The 25,640-nt window shown below is 40.7% G+C and overlaps 1 protein-coding gene and 1 pseudogene across 11 annotated transcripts in view; one reads left to right on the top strand and one right to left on the bottom strand.

Moving 5' to 3' along the window:
- The window catches only part of KLHL3 (kelch like family member 3), a 279,580-nt gene that overhangs the window by 203,176 nt on the left and 50,764 nt on the right, over positions 1-25,640 (bottom strand). The window lies entirely within an intron of this gene.
- Positions 18,783-24,275, top strand: LOC116645125 (annotated as a pseudogene).

Genomic DNA, 25,640 nt, shown 5'->3' with positions numbered 1-25,640 from the left:
ATTGTACACCTGAAACTAATATAACACTGCATATTAATTATATTTCAATAAAAAATACATTTTAAAAAAGTAAAATGTCCAAGTTATAACGTGTTACTGAATAAAAAATAGTAAGAAATAAAAAATAAAGACAAAAGAAAGTATGATGGAAGTATAAACCAAGAGTTGTGGGGGCCCAACAGAGGTAAAAATTGTTTTTGAGAGGAAACAAGGAAAGATTTCAAGAAAGTCAACTTCCTGTTTTGTAGTATTTGTAGATCTGGTCCATCAGTCTGGTCTATTGTTGAGCCACTTGGTGAATGAAATAAGGCTTTCTTTTCTCACATGCCTGATGGGCCTGTATTCTCCCTTCTAGGAATCTGAGACTGGAACCTCATGATGTTTGCCAGATAGCCTTGGAAACACAATGTCCTCTGGTCGATGATCCAAAAATCCGCTCCTCCATCTCCTGACCGCAAATCATTCTGGACTGAGAGTAATGTTTCATATCTTTAATTGTTTCCAGAAAAGATGACTATCAGTGAGATGAATACTTATGCCCTCAATTACTAAATTAACTATTCTGAATGTGTCTGTCCAGTTCACCAGAGTTGAATGGAAAAATGCTAAAACATCCTTATAACAAGTCCCCTAAGTTTTCTCTCTGCCTATTTCTAAAGATTACCCCAGGAATAATACCCAAACAATCTCTAACAGAGAGAATCAACAATATAAATAACTCAAAATAAAGAATACCCCAATGTGGTTTAAATGTGTATGGTGTGTACTTCTCTGCAATGGAAAATATGATATTCTGAAAAAGGTATAAATAACGTGACAGAGCAACATGCATGAGGCTTCAACTCAAAGAAGCTGCTTCCCCTCCCACTCCATGCTGAAGAGTGTATATATATATATATATATATATATATTATATATATATATATATATATATACACATTCACACACACACAATGGAAAGTCCTTACTATATACTTAGCACTGTGTTAGATATAAAAAGAAAGTGTAAGAAACAGCTTTAAAGAGTTTACAATCTAGTTGAACTGTCAGAGTTCAGAATACAACAGAGGGGTAATTTGGTGTCTTGGTTCTGAAGGCTTTCCTTCTGGCTAAGGTGAAAGCTGCCTAAAGGAAAGTAGAGAGTCACTGAAGGCAGACTTAATAATAACGGAGCCCTCGATTTATCTCTATACCCCTAGTGAGAATATACTGGGCAAGAGAAGAGTAAGGATCCCCCGTGAAGGGAAGGGGGGAGTATGTCAAGGCTGAGATTCTCAGGAATTCCTACAATCCTCCCTGAAGTCATCTATGCCATAGATGTGCTTGTGCAATAAACTGGAGAATGAAGATGACAGATAATTCCAGTGGGCCAATGAAGGCAAGCAGGTCTCTTTCCGCTGTTTCTATGCCCAAATCAAACTCCTTCTTGAAGCTGGGATGGTGTTTCCCCTGCTGGACAAGTGAAAGGATGATGGTGACAGGAACACATCCATCTGACATCTGGTTGTGGACTGTTTGCTGGGATTCTCTATTTTAAATCTGTTCTTCTAACTGGATTGGGAACATTCACAGACCTTGGCCTACATCCATTATTCCTCCTGTACCAGCAGTCTACTGCCACCTCAGTATTTAAGATAGGACTAGGCAAGAAAAAAACATTTAATACGTATAGATTTTATTCATATTTTTTAAGATTCGATTTATCCACTTGTCAGAGAGAGAGAGAGCGCACGCGCAAAAGCAGGGTGAGGGGCAGGCAGACGCAGAGAGAGAAGCAGGCCTCCTGCTGAGCAAGGAGGGTGGGACTTGCTCCCAGGACCCTGGGATCATGACATGAGCTGAAGGCAGACAATTAATCAACTGAGCCACCCAGGCATCCCTAATACATACAGATTTTAAAAGTTCTTTCTTAAAAAACCAGCTAGGCAGTAATTACTCACTTAATGAATACCTGAATATTTTCAAACCTATGTTTTATTAATTATCCAATGAGAGTAGAAAGACATAATCCTAATTACACAGAGATTATGGTAATATCAAAGAACTGCAAAATCCTGAGTCCTTCGGGACTCCGTTTAAAATGTTAGGGTTGTGAGGATCCCCTAGTCACTGTTCTCATGGCACCCCATGCATCTCTACCATGCAGAAGCCTGAAGGCCTATTTACATGTGTGCCTGCTCCACAGGACATGAACTCCCTGAAGGCAGGGACTGGGTCTTATTCACTGTAGTAGCTCCAGTGTCAACTAGAGCATCTGGCACCAAGTGGGGAATCAATTAATATTTGCAAACGGTAGGAAGAGAATAAATCTGAGGATAATAAATCTTTGCTTGGAAGTGGTATGTGGATCTGAATGGTATATGGGGCCTGTACTCCCTGGACTCAGTACCTGGAGAAGGAGAATGCAAAACTTCCATATGAACTATAATAGCCAGTGCTCAGAACTATGCAATGGCAAGAGGACAAATACAAACACACCTTGGTTCCAGGGGAGGCTCAAGGGCAAAGTGTACTTATTCATGGCTCAAATGTTATTTGCCAATAACAGTTATGCCAGTAAGAGTCAGCTAACTAGGCAGATGCTAGGACTGAAAGAAAATGTTCTATTAACTTCCAATTAACTAAGTTGACAGGTTCTAGGAGCAAACACTTTTAAGAAATCAAAGGCCAGTCTTCCGGGGCAACCAGGCTCTTGGATAGTAGGCCCCATTATGACTCTATCAGAAGAAAAAAACAGACTCTCTATAAAAGGCCAAGGCAGGACAGAACTTTGTCTTTTTCAGTGAGTCAAATTCTTCTTCTCCATTAAGGGAACATAGAATCTAAAAACAAAAGCTACTGAGTTATTGATTTGGAGGCAGTCTTCCTCATCCAGACACCTTCTGGTTTTCTACAGCAGGAGTCCTTGACTCCCAGACACTGTTACAAGACAGCTATCTCCTGGTAATTCAAGTTTTACACCTTTCTACTTCCTGCAAAGTTTCTCAGTTTAAAAACAAAGACAAACGTGTGTGTGTGTGTGTGCACACATTTATGCATAGCACCTAGAAAAATGTCTGAAATATTCCAAAATGTTAACAGTGTTTATGCCCAGGTGACAGGACTTTGGGGTGACCTATCTCTACTTCTTTCTTCCTTGTCTCATCTTGCCTTCTAACCTCTCTTCCTCTCTCATTCTTTTTGCCTATTTGCTTATCTATATTTTCTAAATATTCTACAAGAAACATGTATTATTTTTATAATGTTTTCAAATGGGAGATAAAAAAACAAGCAAAAACCAAAACACAAAACAAACAAAAAACCTACGAATCCAAATCCAAAGTGCTTGACCATGAGGCAGCTGTTGTACAAGAAGTCAAGAAACAAGGGTCTACTGTGTCAGTAAATACAAGAGTGAGAAAGACTGGCATAATTCCCTGCCTTTGTGGCAGTCTATTAGAGATGATACTTTTTTAATTTTTTATTTAAATTCAAGTTAGTTAACATAGAGTGTATTATTAGTTTCAGTGATAGAATTTAGTGATTCATCAGTTGCATATGACACCCAGTGCTCATTATATCACATGCCCTCCTTAATGCCCATCATCCAGTTACCCCATCCCTTCACCCACCTCCCCTCCAGCAACCCTCAGTTTCCTATAGTTGAGTCTCTTGTGATTTGCCTCCCTGTTTTCATCTTATTGTATTTTTCCTTCCCTTGCCCTATGTTCACCTGTTTTGCTTCTTAAATTCCAATATATAAGTGAAATCATGTATTTGTCTTTCTCTAACTGACTTATTTTGCTTAGCATAATACCCTCTAGGTCCATCCACATCATTGCAAATGGCAAGATTTCTTTCTTTCTTTTTTTATTTTTAAAGATTTTACTTATTTATTTGACAGAGAGAGACACAACGAGAGAGGGAACACAAGCAGGAGGAGTGGGAGAGGGAGAAGCACACTCCCCGCGGAGCAGGGAGCCCGATGTGGGGCTCGATCCCAGGACCCCAGGATCATGACCTGAGCCAAAGGCAGACGCTTAACGACTGAGCCACGCAGGCACCCCAAGATTTATTTCTTTTTGATGGCTGAGTAATATTGATACTTTTCTAAAAAGTAAATTATGGCAAGTAACAGAAAAAAATACAATATTATGAAGGCATTTAGCAGAAGAAACTAATGTCACCTGGGAAGAATGGGGACAGAAAGAAGATAAGGGAATCTTCCTGGAAGAAATAATTTTTAAACTGAGATCTAAAGGATGATTAGGATTTAGCCAGGGAGAGATGAGGCTGGTTATGCCCTTAAGTGTTTTGTGATTCTGTGATTCTGTGTTCTAAGCTGTGTTACTGAATCACAGAGTCCAAAGGACCATCTGCCACTCATCTTGTCTCTCTACTCATTAACTCACTTACTCCTAAAAACATTCTTGTGGCTAGATAATGCTACTTCAGTTTACAAGTGAGGAAAGTATTAGTTAAGCAAGTTGCCTGAAGCTACACAGTGGTAAAGCCTCATCTATCTAATCTAAAATCCCATCCTCCTTCATTCATCATTCAATTATCATTTACTAAGTACCGCCAAGTTCCCTGCTAGACACTGGAGATGAATAGAACAGTAAGACTAAATCCTTGCTCTTGAGGAATGCACTGTTTGAGGGGGGACTGTAAGTCGCCAATTACAACATCGTGATGTGTTTAGAAAGAGGCAGAGTGGGACTATGCCTTTTCAACAGAATCAAGTTCCCTAGCTCCCCTAGGAAACCCAGGAGGTACATGATCACTGACAAACACTATACAAATTGGGAAATTTGCAAAGCTGTAGCTGAAGCCCAGCATCCCTGACTGGCACTGACCCACAGCTCTGTCTGCTGTACCATTAGGCCCTGCCACTCTGTTTAGTTGTAAATCTTCCAGGGGAATGCATGTCCAAATGGTATCCAGTCATCTTACTATGAAGAATAAGCATGCTCTCAGGCATCCCAAACTGATGAAGAACTTCAGCAGTAGCATCACAGGCTCCTAAAAAAGACATGCATAAGCTAAATAATGCCTGCTGTAACCATGGGACACTTCCTGAAAATTTTCAGACAAAACCTCCTTACCCCAATGTCATCTGAAGAACACCCCTCTCTCTGATTTCTGGGAATTCAGAAAAGAAGTACAAAACCAAGATTTCAGAGTTGCTCCTGGAAAAGCTTCAACCAGGAGCTCTCAGAAACAGGTATTATATCTAATTTTGTAATCTAACAAAAATGCAAGGTATCTAGCTTGGTAGAATTACTCTGGGATATATCTTAGAATAATTCAGTAGAACCTAGACCTACAGCATTGTGTAGAGGAACCTCAATTCCTCCACAGAGCAAAAGAGAGAAAGAGCTCAAAGATCTCAGGTGTTTACTCATCCCTCTGAGAGGCCACAAGACACATCCACTTGCTCATACGTTCAGACCTACAATAAAATTGCCTCTGTGTTGGTGGGACATGGATTGTGAAACAATGTCCCTGGAAGCCAGGAGTCTTGGGACTTTCATCTCAATTCTTTCATGGACTTATTTTGTAACCCTAAGCATGTGAACTCTTCTGTGCCTCAGTTTTGCCATCTATGAAAAGGGATTCCCGCTATCCTCCTTTCTGGAAGAGATGTAGAGATGATACTGGAACAGCATTCCCTCTGTACCCCCATGTTCCAATAGTTACCTCATGATATTGCTTGTAGGTGGGGAGAGATGGGCAGGAAAGGGAAACACATTATCCAAGCATAGTGGGAAAAGTTCAGGTTTTGAGCCATCCAGTGTTGGGCTTGAATCTTGGCCCTACCAGATACTAGCTGTGTGAACACAGGCAAACTTCATTAACATCTGTGGCCCTAAAGTTATATCCATAAGAGAGAGAGTAATCCCTGCCCTGCAGGACCATTGTGAAAATTGAAGATAATGTATGTACAGCAGCTGGACCAAGAAGGGACTAAAGAAATAGCAGCAATATTAAAATCTCTGACACCAACATAAACCTTGAGGAGATTGCTCTTCTATAAATTTACATGCATTAGACCCAGCCCACAGATCAGAGTTAGGCTGAAAATCTATGGAAAACTCTAAGTTCCTAAAGATAATAGGAGAAAAACATGAGATGATTTCAAATGCTTTCAGCATCCTTCCTCAATCCTGGTCATGTAGAAAAATATTCTCCAGCTTCACTCAGCCAAAGCCTTGGTATCGTTCTGACAGGGAATCTCTTGTCACCCCCATGGGACCTGGCTTCACAACCTGACTACAAAATACTATGGGGAAGGGGGATGTGGATGGTTGGAGGAAGGGCTTGCAATTTTTTTTTAAGATTGTATTTATTTAGGGCGCCTGGGTGGCTCAGTTGGTTAAGCGACTGCCTTCGGCTCAGGTCATGATCCTGGAGTCCCTGGATCGAGTCCCGCATCGGGCTCCCTGCTCAGCAGGGAGTCTGCTTCTCCCTCTGACCCTCCCCCCTCTCATGTGCTTGCTCTCTCTCATTCTCTCTCTCTCAAATAAATAAATAAAAAAAAAAAAAAAAAAAAAAAAAAGATTGTATTTATTTATTTGTCAGGAGATAGAGCACAAGTAGGCAGAGCAGCAGGCAGAGGGAGAGAGAGAAGTAGACTCCCCACTGAGCAGGGAGCCTGATGCAGGGCTCGATCCCAGGACCCTGGGATCATGACCTGAGCCAAAGGCAGACGCTTAACTGACCGAGCCACCCAGGCGCCCCAGGGCTTGCAATTTTAAATGTGTGGTTCAGGTGGGTTTCCCTGAGGTGACAGTTGATCCAAGACTTGAAGGAGGTAAGGAAACAAGACATGAGGACAGCTGAGAGAAAAGAGTCTAGGGAGAAGGTACAGTAAGTTCAAGGGCCCTGACGTAGGAGTGAGCCTGGTGGATTCAAGGAATAGCAGGGAGACTGACACAGTGGGAGTGAGGGGAGAATAGAGGATGAGGTCCTAGAGGTGGGAGACCTCACAATATGGTCTCTAAAGTGATGGTCCTCTCTTAGGCCTCAGTTCTTCCTTCTAAAAACTAGGCAGAACTACTGAGTATTTACCCCAAAGATACAAATGTAGGGATCCGAAGGGGTACGTGCACCCCGATGTTTATAGCAGCAATGTCCACAATAGCCAAACTGTGGAAAGAGCCAAGATGTCCATTGACAGAGGAATGGATAAAGAAGATGTGGTATATATATACATTGGAATATTATGCAGCCATCAAACGGAATGAGATCTTGCCATTTGCAATGACGTGGATGGAACTGGAGGGTATTATGCTGAGCGAAATAAGTCAGAGAAAGACATGTATCATATGACCTCAATGATATGAGGAATTCTTAATCTCAGGAAACAAACTGAGGGTTGCTGGGGGCGGGGGAGGGATGGGGTGGCTGGGTGATAGACATTGGGGAGGATATGTGCTATGGTGAGTGCTGTGAAGTGTGCAAGACTGTTGAATCACAGATCTGTACCTCTGAAACAAATAATGCAATATATGTTAAGGAAAAAAAAAAAGAAGAAGAAGATAGCAGGAGGGGAAGAATGAAGGGGGGGAAATCGGGAGGGGAAGACGAACCATGAGAGATGATGGACTCTGAAAAACAAACTGAGGGTTCTAGAGGGGAGGGGTGTGGGAGGATGGGTTAGCCTGGTGATGGGTATTAAAGAGGGCACGTTCTGCATGGAGCACTGGGTGTTATGCACAAACAATGAAGCATGGAACACTACATCAAAAACTAATGATGTAATGTATGGTGATTAACATAACAATAAAAATTTTTTTAAAAATAAATAAAAATAAAAACTAGGCAGAAAGAGAATACTCAAGAACAAGGTACTTGAAAAGGGTAAAACAAAAAGACGACACAGTGAACAAATTAATGGACTGGGAATTGGAAGACATGAGTTCGAGGCCTGGATCTAACACAAATGAGCTATGTAGCCTTGCAAAAGTCACTTCACTTCTCCAAGCCTGTTTTCTTACCTGTAAAATGGAAGGATCCAGGCTAACAGAGATTTTTTTAATCTGAAAAATTATATATAAAGTATTCTTCAACAAATAGCTGGACCAACTGGATATCCATACGAAAAAAAGGGGGGGGTTCATTCATACCTCATACAATATAAAAACTGAAATGGATCATAAACCTATATGTAAATTTTAAAGTCATAAAACTAAAAAAAAGAAGACCAATAGACTTGCTTGAAAATGCACTATGAAGCACAATAAAGCAAAGTGCAATTAAACGAGGAAAAAAAATAAAGTTATAAAACTTACAGAAGAAAACACAGGGCAAAAAACACTGCGACCTTGGGTTACACAAAGATTTCTCAGATATAACACCAAGAGTATAGGCCTTTAAGGAGGAAATTGATAATATGGACTTCATCAAAATTTAAAACTTCTGCTCTTGAAAGACACTAATAAGAGAATGAAAAGACAAGCCAAACAGGGACAAAATATTTGCAAAGCATATATCTGATACAGGACTTGTAATCCAAGGGGCGCCTGGGTGGCTCAGTCAGTCAAGTGTCTGCCTTCGACTCAGGTCATGATCCCAGGGTCCTGGGGTCAAGCCCTGAATCAGGCTCCCTGCTCATCTAGGAGTCTGTTCCTCCCTCTGCCTCTGCCCCACCTCGACTTGTGCTCTCTCTCTCAAATAAATAAATAAAATCTTTAAAAAAAAAAAAAAAAAAAAAAGGATTTGTGTCCAAAATATATAAAGAACTTTCAAAACTCAGTAACAAGAAAACAACCCAATTTTTTAATGGGCAAACAACTGAAAAGACATTTCACCAAAAAAGACCTGCAGATGGCAAATAAGCACATGAAAAGATGCTCAGGCTCATTAGTCACTAGGGAAATCTAAATGAAAACCACAAGATACTAACTACTACACATTTTATTAGAGTGGCTAAAATTAAAAAGATTGACACATACCAAGAGTTGGCGAGGATGTGGATGAATTGAATTCTCATAAGATGCTGATGGGATCAGAAATAACACAACCACTTTACAAAACAGTTTGACATGTTCTTACAAATTAAAAAGACACCTACTATTTGATCCAGTTACTCCACTCCTAGGTGTTTACCTGCCCAAAATAAAAGCATATGCCCACACAAAGACTTGTACATGAATGTTCATAACAGCTTTATGTGTAATAGCCAAAAACCAGAGCAATCCAAGGTCCATCAACAGGCAAATGAATAAATAAACCATGGTATATTTATATAATGTAATACTACTCAGGAATAAAACAGAATGAGCTATAGATACTACAACATGGATGACTCTCAAAATAATTATGCTGAGTAAAAGAAGCCAGACACCCCCCCCTCCAAACAAAATGAAGTACAAACTGCATGTGTCACTTTTATAGAATTCTAGAGAATGCAAATTAATCTCTAGGGACAGAAAGCAAATCTGAGGTTGTCTGAAGACAAGGGTGGGAGGATATAAGAGAGGTATTACATAGGGACATGAGAAAACTGGGAGTAATGGATATGTTGATTATCTTGATTTTGGTAATGGCTTCATAAGTACATATACATGTCAAAACTTAATTATACACTTTAAAATATGCAGTTTATTGTATGTCAACATACCACAATAAAGCTGTAAAAAAATTTTTTTCAGATTGATTGATTTGAGAGAGTACACAGGGAAGAGGGGCAGAGGGGGAAGGAGAGAGAATCTTAAGCAGACTTGATCTCAATGCGCAATGCAGGGCTTGATCTCGAGACCCCAAAATCATAACCCAAGCTGAAACCAAGAATCAGATGCTTAACTGACTGCACCACCCAGGTGCCCCTATAAAAACTTTTTTAAGAAACACAAAGTATTTACTCCAACTCAAGTCAGCAAACTTTACTAAGCATCTACCCTGCAGCAAGAGCTTTGTCAGGTACATGAGAGGCAGAGACAAATGAGACCAGGTTATTGACCTCAAGGCACTGACAGCCTCGAGGGAGGAAGCTTTAAAGCAATTTCCCATGCACCCTGCACTATCACCATCCTATGTGGAAGGGAACAAGAACAGCCTCTGTGAGTGTTAAACACGGATCAGAGTTAACTCTCTTCCCTCTCTCACCCTAGAATCTTCAACCCACAAATTGAGAACATTCTTACTCTCCCCTCTCAGAACTTTAGAATGTCAGGGCTAGAACAGTTTACAGAGAGGACTGAGGCTCAGGGGGAAAGGGACTTGCTATCTACCACAAAGCTAGTCAGTAGCAGAATTAAATGAGAAGGCCGGTGAGAAGTATTTTTAGAATACATTACATTAAGACAATATGTATTCTCTAACTGAACTGACAGTGATTAATGGCTGACGATTCTCAAATTCACACAGAGGCCTCAAATGAAATGAAGCTGCATGAGCTGACTTCTTCCTACGTAGTGAGTCTTCAAAGAAATTCTATGAACAATCAGCCTCAGAGCACGTGAAACTTCAGCCTTTAAAGCTGACCATGGATTTAACTGTCAAGCTTTCCAGAACACTTTCTTTCAGCTCGGTCACCACTCAAAGCCTTCTCAGGGGAAGGCCTCTGCAGGTAGGTCAAGGGATAAACATGGGCAAATCTGTGCAGACAGCATTTGTGGCTCATGATCTCCCCAAGACAGACCATAATACCCACAGAGATGATGAACAAACAACAGATCTCTCAGTTTATCCCTTTTTTCCTCCTTCTCCTGCCCTCATGACACATACCAGCAATTCTATAATCACTATTTCCAGCTAAATCCACGCTCTTCTCCACTCCCTCCCAAACATACCTATACAACTCATTCACCCCACTCCCTAGGAGTGAATACATGCATCTTCTAAGTCCCAAGAATGGAGAAAAGAATAATAAGAGAAATGAGCAGGAATGGTTATTTTGTCCACATAGGCTAGTACTTGCTATGGTAATAAACAACACCCAATCTCTTAGGACTGGGCCTGGGATTCGGGGGAGATGGGGAGGGGTCTGCTATAATTACTCAAGGATCCAAGATATTGAGCCTCTGCCATCTTGTAGTTATACCATCTGGAATACACAACCCTTTCAGTTACTAAGGCAAGGATAGGAGGAGCTGAAGAGTCTCACAGCAGCAGTTGCTTAGGCCTGGGGCACCTGGGTGGCTCAGCCGTTGGGTGTCTGCCTTCAGCTCAGGTCATGATCCCAGGGTCCTGGGATCGAGCCCCACATCGGGCTCCCTGCTCAGCGACAAGCCTGCTTCTCCCTCTCAGACTCCCCCCCGCTTGTGTTCCCTCTCTTGCTGTGTCTCTCTCTGTCAAATAAATATATAAAATCTTAAAAAAATAATAAAAATAAAAATAAATGCTTTGGCCTGAAAGTGACATACACACCATTTCTGCTCACAACTCATTGGCCAGAAATATTCCTATGTGCTTACCTAAATGCAAGAAATGGGAAAAATACAACCCAGTAGTGTGCCTAGAAGAAGAGAACCAGATATGGGTGAACACCAGAAGTCTCTACCACAAAGAATCTGAAATTTTTAGTATCTTGATTCAGACAAGTCAGCTCAGAGCCTTTACAAGGGATCGTGAAGGGCTTTACAATACCTCATGATTATCATTCTTCATTTTCTAAGAGAAAATGATTATCACTCTATCATTATCTGAGTATCATTCTATCATTTTTCATTTTCTAAAATTCCAGGGATGACAGGTTTGCTGTTCAGTCCTTAAGCCTTGACTCTTCTCATAAATATGTTTGTTCCAAGTGACTCCCACTCTGGTGCCCATAGGACCACCAATTAACTGACCAAAAGCATTCCCTTACAGCTTCTTCCTAACATAATGAAAAAGCTTCTTTCTATCCTATTATTCCTCTTTGTCCTCCTACCTTCCCAGCACAGCAATACCACAATCACACACTCCTAAAAATGGTCAAGAAAAAGATAACTAAAAATAAAATTCACTATCCTTGAATCTGGGCCAGAAAGCCAGAACAAGATGATCAGGAACTATGTGTTTTTAATGGTCTACACTATGTGTGTGTTAATGATCTTGTATTTTTAAAAAACAAAGCAAAGCTCACCCCTTGCCCTTCCTAAGGTGGCCCTTCCACTCCAGTTAAGACAGTCATTTATTTTGTCCACAACATATGGTCACTGCAGTCTCTGGGCCTTTGCCCACCATCTCTTCCTCTGGTCTGGAAAGCAACCAGTTTTGATCCATAATTTCCTTCGTCCAAGACTCACCTTCCCTAGAGAGCCTTTCCTTGGCAGCCCTGACTCACACTGTGTCTCCAGTCCTGGGCCTGCTCAGCACATGTGCACAAAGTCATCTATTCCCGCTGCCTACCCCTACTCCATTTCTACACATACTACTGTACTTCCAGGCCGCCATCCTGTCCCCAACAAAACTGTGAGCACCGCACTCACAGACTCAGGCCTTTACATCTCGCCTCTCGCTGAGTGACCAGCACAGGGCCAAATCTACTTAATGAGTAAAGATAAGATTACTGAGAGACTTTCTATCAGCTAGAGAAAATTAACCTTCAGAAATTACCCAAGGGGCACCTGGGTGGCTCAGTCGGTTAAGCGTCTGCCTTCGGCTCAGGTCATGATCCCAGGGTCCGGGGATCGAGCCCCGCATCGGGCTCCCTGCTTGGCGGGGAGCCTGCTTCTCCCTCTCTCTCTGCTGCTCCCCCTGCTTGTGCTCTATCCCTCTCTCTCTCTCAAATAAATAATAAAAAAAAAAATCTTAAAAAAAAAAAAAAAAAAAAAAACAGAAATTACCCAAATACCTCAAATCATAATATATAACAGGAATGAGGGGCACCTGGGTGGCTCAGTCAGTTAAGTGGCTGCCTTTAGCTCAGGTCATATTCTCAGGGTCCTGGGATGAAGCCCCGAGTTGAGCTCTCTGTTCAGCGGGGAGTCTGTTTCTCCCTCTCCCTCTGCCTCTCTCTCGCTCTAATAAAATAGATAAATACACACACACACACACACACACATATATAAAAAAACAGGATTGAGAATCCCTTTGTCCTATGAATCTTGCCAGAGTGAAGAAATTGAAGATTAGTAACCAAGAAGAAAACAAGAAAATAGGTGTTATTTATTTATCTTCTCGTGAGTTTACATACAGCATCTGTTTTCTTACACATTTCCAAACAGGATCGCATCTTACTGGCTCACATCATCACAGGATAGCCCGCCTACCTACTGCAACTGACATTGTTAACCACTGCACCAAGCCACTCACTGTGTGAATTGTTTTAAGTGCATTATCTCGAATAATCAACGTAACACTAGGAGAAAGCTCCCTGCTGCTTTTCTAACCATACCTAGGCACAGAGCGCATGGTTGGACCTTCATGGAATATATGACAGCCCCTTTCTGGCTCAATTTCCTGATCAGCAGAATGACAGCTATGCTCCCACACTCTGCAGGTCTTGTCTGATGAAATGAGACAGGGCCCTGACAAAAGACTGTCTCCTGGATGTAAGAGCAGCTGAGAGCAACAGCACCCTATGCAGTTCACACTCGGGAAAGCCTTCCAGAAAATCTTGCAGAGCAGAGAAAGAAGGAGACAGATCATTTTCAGCCTTCCCAAAGCCTTCCAGATTTATCCTGAGGGGCTTCAGGTGGCTTCATCAGACACCTTCAAAACGGCACCAGGCAGGGGGTCCCAGCTCCTCCAAGAGTATAGGACATTTATCCTTGAAATCCATCCACCCAGTTGTGAGGAAGCTCAAGCCACATGGAGAAGCCACATCAAAGTGTTTTGGCCTTAGCTAAACCCCATCTCACAGTCACTGTCAACAGGACAGGAGGAGAAGAGGAGTGTCCTTGTGTCCCACCCAGGCTTGCAGGTGGTCTGTGGGGGAGGTAAAGGATTTATGGCTCAAGGCTGCCCACCAAGGTGAATACCAGCTCTCCACTTTCTCTGTCAGCCTGGACCAGGCACCCCACTCTGACCCTTTTACCTTTGTACACCAAGAGGAAGGGATTGGTCATGGTCAAGGGCCTTTAATGAGCCCCTAGCTCCACAACATGGAACCCAACTGGGACCAGAACCCAGAATCTCACAGAAAGTGGTAGCCCATGTCACCTACTTCAGAAGCTAGAACAAAACAGGTTGAGGGCCTTTGAGTGTTGGAAAACTTCCTTGCAAGTTCATCAAGGAGATTCACACAAGAAAGTCATATATATTAGTTGACCAAGGAAAACCATGCTGTTAGAAAGGAAGGCCCTGGAGGTGATGGCTGGCTCAGTCAGTAAAGCATGTGACTCTTGATCTCAGGGTTGTAAGTTCAAGTCCCACTTTGGATTACTTTAAAGTAAAATTTTTAAAAAGAAAAGAAAGGAAGGCCCTGGAGAAAAATAGCCCAAATGTCTTTGCACCAAAAATTAACTGACTGATTAATTAATTCCAAAAAGCATCACTATTTACACTTAGTAAAAACTAAAACCTAAACTAAAACTAAAACTAAAAATCAAGTAGATATACAATATTTTTACTAATCATTTCTGTAGTTAGATGTTTAGATTGCCTCAAAGTTTTCCATATTATAAGTACACTGTGATAAAATGACACTATGATAAAACTTTGTACTTTGGATTATTTCTTTATGCCAGATTCCTAAAAGTGGATCTGTCAGGTCAAAGGTTATAAACATTTTTACTATGCCTGATATTCTTGATGAATTCTTCAGTATCTTTTGGCTCTGGGGTATTAGAATTCTACTGCTAAAAATGGAATCCCCTCCTTGTAAACATTTTTTAAGGCAGATAGATTAGTAAGAAATAGTCAAGAAAGCACACTCCAGAAATCCCAGTTCTATCACTTGCTTACTGTGTAGACATAAACAAGTTACTGAACCCTTCTGAGACAATGTACATAAAGCACTGGGTCTGGCACAAAGTGAGGGCTCAAAAATGTTAATCACTATTGCCTTTAGATTACTAAAAAGGAGATGAATCATAATTCAAAAAGCCAAGCATTATCCTCAAATAAGAGAGTAAGAATAAACATAAAACAAATGACGAAATAATATTCTTTTACCTAGATTATAAGTAAGCAGGTTCATTTACTGTGAATACTATTCACATCACTGTGGTTATTACATATAAATAAAAATAAATACCATTTTAATGAGTGCTTATTCTCTTTAAAAGCTTTACATACATGGTCCCATTTAAGACTCACAACAACCCTATATGGTGGTAATAACAATAACAACAACAGCTAATACTTTCCAACTGCTTACTATGTGTCATGCATGGTTCTAGGTAATAACATTAATCCTTATACAACCTGTGAAAAGGGACTTCTCATTTTACTATTATTCTCATTTTACAGACAATATAATCAAGGTACACAAAGATTAAATAACCTGTCCAAGGTTATATAGCTAATAAGGTAGGTATCATTATGCCCATTTTATAGATAAGAAAACTGAGACTTATGATAATTACCTGTAAAGGTAAGTAACTAGGCCAGGCTTTGAACCAATATCTGTCAGACCATCAAGTCACAAGCTCTTATTCTGCCACCTTTATATGGATTCCCTTGTACAGAGAACGCCCTGCACAAGATAGCAAATGTTTAAGGTTGGCTTCCCTCATTCCCGCCTTCTTTTGCCTTCAGCCGTGGTAGACTAAGAATGGCCTCATTTGAACACTGCCTCTGAGAAGAATATAATTGGGAAGATAACCCTCATGCAAAAGCCCATATAATGAAATGTGTCCTTTAAGCGGATTCTTTCCCTCTCCTGACACATTATCTGCTGCAGTCCTAGCATGCATCCCTCAGTTTCTAATGCCTACCTTTCGGATACTTGGCGATTCCTAATGAGGTTCTTCTGGCAAAGCTGCTTCAAAAGATTTTTGGAGTGGATGCTAGAGGGTCTCATGTTTCCCTCTGCCTCAGAAAGCCCTCAAAATTCTCACCAGTGGGAGAAACAAAGCTGTTTCAAGCCTCCCAAAACACCTTGAAAATATTCACATTTGCAAAAGGACTGAACCCACAGGAAGAAAGCTGGATTAAAGTCCTAACTCTTGAATGAACTAATTGTTTAATCATGAACAAATTATTTCCCTTCCCTGTGCCTCAGTTTCCTCTCCTGTGATGAGAAGTTGGATTAGCTGGTTTTCCAGGGTCACTAGAGCTCTGATTCAAGGAAGAAAACAAACGTGAACTTGGAGTTTATAGCAGTGAAATCCCAGGAGGGCAAGAGTTATATGAAAGCCCAAAGCTCAGAATAGATTTGCAACCATTAACCAAGACCTGCCAGGGCTGGATTAACTCCCACAGTAGGGGAAGTGCCCTGAGATTCAGATTTAAGAATGTGAGTCCTTTGAGAAATTATTTAATGGGGAGTTGAAGGACTCGGTGGAGTGAGAAATGCAGGCAGTGGCAAAGGAATAAATCCTGTTCACCTTTGCAGAGCAGAGCTAAGCAGCATCCAAATCCCTTTCCTATTTTTTTCCCCCTATGCTAAAGACAGGAGCAAAGACAGGATCCTGCTGCCACCTTGTGGCACACTGGGCAGTTTAGAAAGAAGGGTTTACTTAATCTGGGTCCCCCAGTCTAAATGCCCCTCAGGAGACCACATCCTCCTCCTCCCTTACAATTACACAGAGCTTGATAACTCATGGAAACACTTTCAACCCTATTATCTCATTTCATTCTCCCAACAACTATGTGGAATAGCGGAAAGGAGGTAAAGCTCCATTTTAAGAAAGAAGAAACTACATCACTTGCCTAAAGTCACACAGTTACTAACAGGTAGTCAGAATTTGCACCCACGCCTCCTGACTCTGAATCAGGCGATTTGTTGACTCCATTGTGCAGGGTGGGGATGAAACAGGTTTAGGTATGCTCTCTCTAGGACTAGGAATTTGAGAGAGGGAGGTTTACAAAGAGGAAAGCTCAATTTCTTCCACAGACAAAACTGGCCAAAGACCATAATTAGGCTGCATGTCTATAGAAAAAGGCATCCAAATAAGCCTGGATTCCTGCCTTCCTTCCTAGTTAGCACATTCTTGGCTAACATCTCTAGGCCTCTCCAGCTGCTCTGCCTTCCTCGGCTCCCCAGCCCAGACCAGCCATGGCGGCTCAAGACTTATTTATAGCTAAAAGCTGAACACCAAATGGATCCCAGTCAAGGAAGCCACAACACCCAGAAATCCACAAGAACTACTGGGAGTGCTGTTCTGTTCCTGTGTTAGAGCTCATAATATTGGTGGCTCAGTTCAAATTTTCTTGTAAGTTTCAGAGGGAAGCCAAATTGGCTCGTCCCATAATGGTGTCATGCTCACTGAAACCTGAAGGGCAAAGTTGGGGTTGTAGGATTCATCAACTGGCATATAGGTATGGCCTCAAATTAATCTGAGACTTTCCAATTTCTCCAAGGCAACCATAACTTCTTTGATATAGAATTGCAAAGCCCAGTGCCTGAACTTCCCACCACCATAAATATTCCTTTAGTTTCACTCATTTATTCATTCACTGAGTAGAGCACATTCACTAAATGAAAAGGACACTGTGACAAACCCTTTAAGACTTTGTTGCCTAGTGGTGAAAAGAGGGAAATAAGGAAAGAAAATCATTATAACTGCATGTGAGATGTAAATATTAAGTGTTTGAGGGGCACATGGGTGGCTCAGTCAGTTAATTGTCTGACTCTTGGTTTCGGCTCAGGTCATGATCTCATGGGTCCTGGGATCAAGCCTGGTGTCCCGCTCTGCACTCACTGGGGAGTCCGTTTAAAGGTTATCTCCATCTGCCTCTCCCCCACCTCCCTAATAGATGAATCTTTTTTTAAAAAAAAAAAAGGGGGGGGTTGTGAGAGTCAAGTGATATAAATGTATGCAAAGAACCTGGCTTTGTGCCCAACACATAGTAAAGACCTAATAAATAGCCACTGATATTCTTATCTCTATGCCTTTGATCATGTTTCCTTTGCCAGACATTCCCTTCACCTTCTCAAACTGTTTTACCCCAATTTCTCCTTTAGAGCCATCACAAGTCTCTTCACTTGAGTGCCGCAGGTTATGCTAGCCGTCTCCCGGTGAGTGCTCAGAACTTTTGTTCACATCTCCTTTACTGTATTTATGTGATATCAATTTGTATTTGTTTGTAAGTCTGTCTTTCAGGTCTGAGAGACTCCAGAGGACAGAAGCTAGGCCTTACTCATTCTTCCCTAGCACCTAACAATAGTATATGACTCAGTATATGAAATTACTATTAAATAAAAAATTGTATTTGAGCTAAACCTTAAATCAATAAATAGCAATTAAAGTATATCTTTGGATGGCTTTCTGAATGTGAATACTAACTTATTAATGTTGTACATGAAATTACTGGAACCCATGAGGATTGATTATCAAGGATTAACCTCTAATATGAACTGACTGGACCAAAGTGGGTCAAAATTTCATTACAGGAGGCTGGGGGTGGATGTGTGGATAAATGAAAGGATCCCGGAACCCAGGTGACAGCTCAGGAAATGGGTGCAGGACTTCCTTGGGTAGCCAGGGACATTTTGGGAGCATTCAGTGGGGAAGTGAAAGGAATCACTTTAAGAGTAGATAAGAGACACAGGGCACCTGGGTGGCTCAGTCGGTTAAGTGTCTGCCTTCGGTTCAGGTCATGATCCCAGGGTTCTGGGATCAAGCCCTTCATTGGGCTCCCTGCACAGTGGAGAGCCTGCTTCTCCCTCTCCTTCTGCTGCTCCCCCTGCTTGTTCTCTCCCTCTCTCTCTGTCAAATAAATAAATAAAATATTTTTTTAAAAAAGAGTAGATAAGAGAGACTCTCTGCTCCTCCCCATTCAAAGACAGCTACATCTTCTGGTGTAGAGCCAACCACATCCCTAAGACACAATGGTGGAGGCTGGAGTAAGGGGATTTAACTGTATTGGGCACCTGGTCACCAGGGCTAGTTTTAATTCTGGCAAAGTGGGTACTGTCACCATCAATGACCCATTCATTGTCATCAACTACATGGTCTACATGTTCCAGTATGATTCCACCCACAGGAAATTCAATGGCACAGTCAAGGCTGAGAACAGGAAACCTGTCATCAATGGGAAGCCCATCTCCATCTTCCAGAATCGAGATCCCACCAACATCAAATGGGATGATGCTGGTTCTGAGTATGTTGTGGAGTCCACTGGGGTCTTCACCATCATGGAGAAGGCTGGGCTCACTTGAAGGGTGGGGCTAAGAGGGTTATCATCTCTGCCCCTTCTGCTGATGCCCCCATGTCAGTGAAGGGTGTGAACCATGAGAAGTATGACAACTCCCTCAAGATGAGCAGCAACGCCTCTTGCACCACCAACTTCTTGGCCCCCTCTGGCTCCCCATCTATGACAACTCTGGCATCATGGAGGAACTCATGACCACAGTCCAAGCTATCAATGTCACCCAGAAGACCGGGGATGATCCCTCTGGGAAGCTGTGGTATGATGTCTGAGGGGCTGCCCAGAACATCATTCCTGCTTCTACTGGTGCTGCCAAGGCTGGGGCAAAGGTCATCTCTCAACTGAATGGGAAGCTCACTGGCATGGTGTTCAATGTCCCATCCTCACCATGTCAGTAGTGGATCTGACCTGCCACCCGGATGAAGCTGCCAAATATGATGACATCAAGACGGTGGTGAAGCAAGGACTGGAGGGCCCCCTCAAGGGCATCCTGGGCTACACTGAGGACCAGGTTGTCTCCTGCAACTTTAACAGTGACACCCACTCTTCCACCTTTGATGCTGGAGCTGGCATTACTCTCAATGACTACTCTGTCAAGCTCATTTCCTGGTATGACAATGAATTTGACTACAGCAACCAGGCGGTGGACCTTATGGTCCACATGGCCTCCAAGGATTAAGAGCCCCCGGACCACCAGCCTCAGCGAGAACAAGAGGAAGAGAGAGGCCCTCAGCTGCTGGAGAGTTCTTGCTCCAATTTATCCCCTAACACACTGAGAACCTCCCAACCTCTACCCAGTTTCCATCCCAGACACCCTGAAGAAGGGGAGTGGCCTGAGGGGCCCTAACTTGTCATGTATCATCAATAAAATATACTGCACCCAGACCAAAAAAAAAAAAAAAAAAAGAGTGGGTGAGAGAGATCGAAGGATGGAAAAAAAGAGGAAGATAAAAGAGAAACATCACAATTTTTCCATTAAGGTCCTAAAAGGAAGGCAATACAACCTCTCATGTAGAAGGTCATCATGTACTCTAAAAGGGTCAATCTAGATTAGAGCTTTCTGCCTGCTGGTGATGAAACCATTCTTTATCTGCTGAGAAGCAATTTTATCTTTCACCACAACAGAAAAAGAAGTCTCCAGATCCTTTTAAGGTACCTTTATTCCTTCAAATATTTTTCTGGTGTCACTGACCTTCTCCAGCTCCAATTACATGATATCGTCCCACAGCTTACTAATGCTCTATTCATTGCTTTGCTTTGCCTTTTTTCAGTCTTTTTTTTCTATGCTTTATTTTGGATAGCTTCTATTGTTATGCCTTCAAGTATCTAATCTGTTTTTCTACTGTGTCTAATCTATTAATCCCATCCAACATACTTCTCATCTCAAATATTTTTATTTCCTAAATTTGGGTCTTTGTTTTATAGCTTCCATTTTTTCTCTTTGTTATGCTCACCTTTTCTTCCACCTCTTTAACAAGTGAAGCATATTTATAATAGCTGTTTTAATATCTTTGTCTACTAATTCTATGCTCTAATCTCTGGAATTCTGTTTCTATTAATGGAATTTTATCCATGTTATGAATATATGATCCTGTTTCTTGGCATGTCCTGTAATTTTTCATTAGAAGCCAGACATTATGTCATTTCCTTTCCTTTAGAGATCACAATCATGTGATACCTGTTGTCCAATGTCTAAAATATTGTTTTATATATCTTCTTGGGTTTTTTTTGGTCATTTAAGGTGAGAAGTAAATTCTCTTCCTGATACTCTGTCATGGCTGGAATTGGAAGGCCTTGCAACCCTAAATAAATTAATGCATTAAGCATCAATGACTGCTAATATCACAATAAATTAGATAATCAGAAATCATGTGCCTCCTGATGACACATCATTTATGAAGTAGTTTTGCAAAAAAAGTATATATCAAATTTGAATCTTATCAAGCCTCTAGATATAACTACCAATTTATAGGATATACAGAAGACAGAGGAATATCTTAAACTACACCACAATGATACAATCAACAAAATCAAAATTGCAGGAAACTCTGTAGAACAACCAACCAGTTTTTTTTCAGCAATTTAAATTCTAAGAAAACTTAAAAGGTGGAAATAAAGCTATAGGTTAAAAGAGACTTAACATATCAATGTAATGTGTGGACCTCATGTGGATCCTGATTCAAGCAAATGAACTCTGAGAAAAAATTAGGACACTTATGAAACAACTGGAAATTCATATTCAAACCAGACAAGCTAGTTGATGGTATTAAAGAATCATTATTAATTCGTGGTAATGGTATTCTGATTTTTTTTATTATTTTCTCTCTTAGAGAAACATTCTGGCATATTTATAGATGAAATAATATGATGTTTAAAAAGCAGGTCATATATGGTAATCATAGAAGCTGACTGATACATCCATTTGAAATTTTCTATTATAAAAGAATTTAAAAATTATTCAGGAGTTATAAAATTGAGGTATGGATTTTAAATTTGGCTCTGACACCACTCTACTCTGTGCCTATGGACTACTCACTTCTCTCTAGGCTTCAGGTCTCTCTATAAAATATGACATATAAAACCCATCCCAATATACTTTCCATTATATCCACTTATGACCTATGCGATAGGGGAAAGTTACTTAACCTTTTTAAGCTTCCGTTTCCTTACCTATAAAAAACAATGAAAGTGGTAGCAAATTTTTAGGGCTACTATGTGGGTTAAGTTAGGTAATGTATGTTAAAGCCCTCATCATAGTGCCTGGTACAAAATAAGCACTCAGTAATTATCATCTATTATCATTATTAGTATTATTATTATCTTGCTGCGTCTAAAAGATACTAATGGTTGAATTCTGTACACTTTTTTAAATTACTCTATATTTTACTTTCTTATCCCTTCCTTCTCCATATCTTCTTTCTGAAACTTTCCCTCTAAAATTCTATAGAACAATGTGCCCAATGGCACAAGCCAGGAGAGAAAGAGCTTGGCTCTCCTTCCCAGGGAGAGTCACTGCTGTGGGTCTGGAAAAATGGAGGCGCCACTTTCATCATATTCAGAATATAGTATGCAGCTGCTCTTCTGGTATGGCACACATCCTGAGGTTGCTCCCAAGGGCTAAAAACAGAGCTCAGGCGATCAGCTCATTGCAGCCAAGATCATTCTTTTTCAAGGTGGCCCCATTTCAAATAAAATGGGCACTTTATATGTATCCCTTTTCTAACTAAGAGTTGGTCTTCCCTCCCAGTCTGTGGCCTACTTGAGGACAAGGACTGTGTCTAGTTTATCTTTAGAGCTTATGCTCCTAGCAAAGTATCTGGGACAGACCAGGTACTCAGTTCTTGCTGCATGAGGAAATTACTTGTCTTTTATTTGGAGTGGGGCAGAAATGGGAAAGGAACATGGATAGACATGCAGAAAACCAATGTTGGGTGGATCTTTCTAATAGTCTTTATCAGGGGGTACAAACTTGTTCACAACTTCCAATTCATTTCTTCTCTTTATTTCCCACTACTCATCTTCTCATAACTTTCCTCCACTCCCATGAACTACTTATAGTTCCCCAAATATATGCCAAATATTCTTCCTTCTGATGGTGTGTTCAAATTATTCCCTCCACCTATTAATATCCCTCCCCCAACTCCCTTACCTTCACTCTTAACATGTACATCCTTCAACACTTGGTTTCAGCATCCCCTCTCCCATGAAGCTTTCTCAACCACTGTAGCTGAAAGGTTATCTTCTTGATTTCCTTTAACACTTTACATTTAGCTTGAGGTATTTATAATATTCTATCAGACGGTGTGTTGGTTTATAGGTTTCACAACTTTTACAAGGTTGAGGGCAAGAATCATATTTGAATTTCTTTGGCATCCAGCAGAGTGCTTTGTAACCACCAGGCAACTAATGAGTGTTCGTGCACTTATTGGCTAAACCTGGCAGAATAAGAAGTATAATCATTCAACCAAATTTAAAATATAAAATAAGTTAGCCTTTAAAAGTGTGTTTTACCTGTAAGATTTTTTCCTCAAAAAATTAACATATTGTTTTGAAGTTTCGCTATTATTATCTGTTTTATTAGACAATATCCCCTACTCCTAGAAACCTAAGGAAAAACTGTCATGAGGCATATGTATTTTTTTAATGAAATGAATTCAAGAGAAAAATACACAATATTAAAAAAATAGTAATTTGACGTTTTCTTCAAATTCCAGGGTAAGACAGACTGGGGTATTAAAAAAAAAAGATCAAGACTCACTAGACAATTGTATTAATATTGGCCAAGCCCTTGGTTTTTCCAAATATCCCCAAACTACTTCTCAGCAGACTTACAGGACACGAAGGAGAGGGAAGTGTTGAGAAACCATAAAATATTAAATAACTTCAGGCTACTATACTTCTCAAAAGTAAGGGCCAGGATAGAAGTAAATCTCATTTCTTAAAATTAAAGATGAGCTGAGGCTTCCTTGCTACTTGGATAATTGCTTTATTTTCCCTTCTAGATGATACACTCTAGCACCGTCATCGTATATTTACCACTTTGTGGCCCTTTCCTCTTCTTCATTCCTTCTAGATCAAAGATTAAGATATATAAACCAATGACATCTCTCACCACCCACCACCCCATCCCCAGCAAACAAGTTCAAGGTGGCCTTATCCATGCCATTTCTTAAAGTTATCATATTTTATTGCCGGAACTCAGTTAGATCATCTAGCCCAACCTTTCCATTTTACGCATGAGAAGGACAGTCTAGAGAGAGTGTATTACTTGTTCAAGGTCACCCAGATAGTGTCAGACCCCATAAAAGAATCTCCTTTTCTTAACTCCCAGTTCTCAACATTATACCCAACAAATGTCTGGGCACACAGATGGCCATTAACAAATATTTTCTTGAAGTGAAGTGAATTTAATTTCTTCTTCTTTGACAGAACTACCTGGCCACTCCGCATAATGTGGAAGGAAGGGGTTAAAGTGCTGTTCTGAATGCTATGGCTTAAAAGGCAGTGTGGTGTGGACTCTGGAGTAGGCATCTTGAGTTCTGATTTGGGCTCTGCCATTGCCCATCCTTTTTTATTTATTTATTTATTTATTTGACAGAGAGACAGTGAGAGAGGGAACACAAGCAGGGGGAGTGGGAGAGGGAGAAGCAGGCTTCCCGCTGAGCAGGGAGCCCAATGCGGGGCTGGATCCCAGGACCCTGGGATCATGACCTGAGCCGAAGGCAGACGCTCAACAACTGAGCCACCCAGGCGCCCCTGCCATTGCCCATCCTTATGACCTTGGGAAAATTGCTTTACATTTCTTAGTCTCAGCTTCCTCATTCGTAAAATGAAGGTAATCACAGAAACCACCTCAAAGGGTTTTTTATTCTTTCAGTAACATTGGTTCAACGCTTGCTCTTAAGCAGGTACTGTGTTAGATGCTGGGGATATAACAACAGACAAGAAATAAAAGATCATACCCCGAGGAGCTAACATTCTATTAGGTTAAAGGATATATCCAAATAAAATGCCCGGTACAGAGTCTGGCACCTAAGAAATGTTCAATAAATGCTACTTGTTATTATCATTATTATTAAAAATGTATCGTATATCCACATTTAAAAAGCAAATCAGCAAATAAATCTTACAAACTGAAAGCTCCAAGCAAGATTTGAGGGTATAAAACAGCTCACATGGCAGTGTTTCACAAGGACAGATACTATCACCATGGCAATATTTTTCCGAGTTCCTTAAGAACACTTGCGGGATGCTGTGGAAGGTTCAGGCATGGTCTTGAAAACACCGTGTAAAGGGCATCATATAACAGGTGGAGAAAATCCTCTCCAGTTTATGTCTGAAAAAGATAACTTCCTCTATAGAATCATTTGATAAAACTTAATGTACAAAATCTTAAATCAAGAAACATAAACTAGGAGATAATTACTTTTATTACAATGGGAGTCATCTTTTCTTTTCAATGGCCAGCTTTCCTAACATATTAAAAAAATGATGTACCACATGATTAACAAGCACATGAAAAGATACTCAATATCCTTAGTCATGAGGGAAATGCAAATCAAAACCAAAAAGGAGGTACCACTTCACACCTACTAGGATGGCAAACAATTTTTTACATGGAAAGTAACAAGGTTAGAGAGGAGGTAGAGAAATTGGAACCCTCGTATGTTGCTGATAGGCACATAAAATAGTTGAGTCTCTGTGGAAAACAATTTGGCAGTTCTTCAAATGTTAAACACAGAATTACCATATAAGGTTGCAATTCCACTTCTAGATATAAACCAAAAAGAACTGAAAACAGGTACTTCAACAAGCAAGATGTACATGTATGTTCAGGGAAACACTATTCACAGTAGCCAAAAAGTGGAAATATCCATTAATGGGTGGCCCAGTGTCCATTAATGGGTGAATGATAAAGAAGATGTGGTATATACATACAATGTAGTATTACCCAGCCATAAAAAGAAATGGAT

The sequence above is a fragment of the Phoca vitulina genome, unplaced genomic scaffold (assembly GCF_004348235.1).
Source record: "Phoca vitulina isolate PV1807 unplaced genomic scaffold, GSC_HSeal_1.0 scaffold32, whole genome shotgun sequence".
Taxonomy (NCBI): Eukaryota; Metazoa; Chordata; class Mammalia; order Carnivora; family Phocidae; genus Phoca; species Phoca vitulina.
This window is presented reverse-complemented; position numbering and strand designations above follow the sequence as displayed.